General features: G+C 34.0%; 1 protein-coding gene across 2 annotated transcripts in view; it reads left to right on the plus strand.

Moving 5' to 3' along the window:
* The window catches only part of LOC117120365 (neuromedin-B receptor-like), a 13,166-nt gene that overhangs the window by 736 nt on the left and 10,059 nt on the right, over nt 1–2,371 (plus strand). The window contains exon 1 of one of the 2 annotated variants that reach the window (XM_033265403.1): nt 2,163–2,305. The exons of the other annotated variant lie outside the window; for it this stretch is intronic. The gene's annotated coding sequence lies outside the window, so the exon portion shown is untranslated. Of the gene's footprint in view, nt 1–2,162; nt 2,306–2,371 lie in introns of those variants that run through there. 2 annotated transcript variants of the gene reach the window in all.

Below are 2,371 nucleotides of genomic sequence, written 5' to 3' on the forward strand. Positions count from 1 at the left end.
ACAAAATAATAAACAGTGCTCGAGCACTGTTATTAATTACAGGTCTCTGGTTGGCCTCTTAATCAAATGTGTGTATTCATGCAGCGATTTTGAAAAGGAAACGTCAAGTTGTATTATTTTGTTTATATAACCAGCAGATAGGTCCTACAATGAGGCTTATGCGCTTTAAGATACCACCAACTTCCATCCGAAATGGGCATGATATGACAATTATGACGTCATAATATTGTCAATATTGGCATTATAATAATTTAGATATTTTGATTAGAAGCATAGTCAAGATTATGGTAATTAGATTTTTGCCTATTCTTTCAAATTCTGATTAGTGTCTGATTTTTGAGGCCATTAATTGTTCTAGTGTCTCTCATCGACCGTGGGATTCATTTTAGTGGCTTCAAATGAAATGCATAAAGCATCTTTAAAATTACGCAAATATAAACACATTACAGATTAGACTAAGTGCTTACATTTCTGATGAGAAAGTACAGTATCTAGGCCAAACATATTGCGTATATATTTGAGTAAAATAATGTTATAGAATTTGTAAAATTGTGACTATGACTTAATCATTCACTGGATTAACCAGTAAACTGATTAAATTTCTGATGAATAAATACAGTATCTAGGCCAAACATATTTCTTATATATTTTACTAAAAAAATGTTATAGAATTTGTAACATTGTGACTTATGACTTGATCATTCATTCGATTAACAAGTAAACTGATTACATTTCTGATGCTTAAGTACAGTATCTAGGCCAATCTTAATTGCGTATATAGTATTTGAGTAAAATACTGTTACAGATGTGTAACATTGTGACTTATGACTTGATCACTCACTCAGTTATCACGTAAAGTGTTATTTTTCGGGAAAAAAAAAACACTTTACGTTGTGGCAAAATGGCTAATTTGTAGCAAAAATTTATATTCAAGTTATTGGTATTTTCAAATACCTGAGTATGTGATCTTTAAAATGAGGGGTCATTCATTCCAATTGGACATTTCAAACCTAAGTTATTGCAAAGTGAAAGTACAGTACTCTTAGAGTCAAGATAAACAGGATTTTGAGTAATTGCCTTTTAAAATTATTTGTACATACATTGTTTAATAGAATGAACTATGAAAAATAACGTTAAATAAACAATGTGTTAACCACTTCCAGAACTAATACTTTGGAACATGATTAATAAGACATTAAACTGTTGACCTATAGTGAAAAAAAAATTTGGATGTCTTATCAATTCTTTGAGCTCCCATATTTTATAGCTCATTTACTCAATACTGGACTGTGCGACAACTTTACCATTTCGCCACAACATGCCTCACATATCCATAGCATAAATCACATGAAAAGACGTATATTGGTTTAAGTTGTTTTGGGGAAAATAGGACTGATTGATGTGCGCCAGATGATTGTGTTAACACATCCAGTCATTAATTAAACTAATGCTCACTTTGACATACTACATTAATAACGTACAAAAATCAATGGTTTCATAAATTAAAAGTTGTTTTGGCATGAGTTCGTCGTTAATTTCGAGAACGCTTTTATTATATCTATCACTAAACGATTTAATAATGGTTATGGCGGATATGCGCCGCTTTCGAATAAGCATCGTTTTCGAAAGCGTCGCACCAAACGTGTTTTTTCGAAGCACCGCTACGCTCTCGAACAAGCGCCGCGGCGTTAATTATGGAGGTATTTAAAGCGCTTTATCGAGAGTAGGCCTATTATGTTACTTGATGGTTCTGTCATCTGATCAGCTGTCTGCCATGTGATTAGTTGGATGCGTTCATAGCAAATATTCCGCGCAGTATACGCGTTTGCTGACCGAGTGCTAATTTACACCCTATATATCGGGCACTCGCGATCCACTTTAAAGGCTCGAGTAAAGGTTCAAGTAAGAAAACATATCCATTTACCCTCTTGTTACCTGATTTATTGCGATGTTATTTGGAAAAATAATAGCGTGTTAGTGACCCATAATGTGTGGATAAAACAGTTTCAAGATTCAAATAAATACATAAACACGTCAAGCATATCGTCGTTAGAAGCTTTTGATTTGCGTCGACAAAAAGGAACGACGTATTTAGACATCAAGTGAACTCGCCAATGTGAAGTGGTCAAATCCTTGTTGGGTAGAGAACGCAGGACGGTCACGAACGAGTGAATCTAGGGTCACGTGGTTGCGCAAAAAAAACTTCTAAAAATCTCCTTAATGATGTACCGGTATTCATAATTCGTTGTGTTCCCGCAAACTGACGACGCCAAAACTCAGCAAGTAGGTCTAGCTGTCGTTGAATGTAAGTGTGTAACATTTTGTTGTGTCAGTGTTTAATAATAGGCCTATATATATATATATATATATA

Source organism: Anneissia japonica, unplaced genomic scaffold, assembly GCF_011630105.1.
Source record: "Anneissia japonica isolate Jap-2015-1 unplaced genomic scaffold, ASM1163010v1 scaffold284953_len930413_cov181, whole genome shotgun sequence".
NCBI classification, from domain to species: domain Eukaryota; kingdom Metazoa; phylum Echinodermata; class Crinoidea; order Comatulida; family Comatulidae; genus Anneissia; species Anneissia japonica.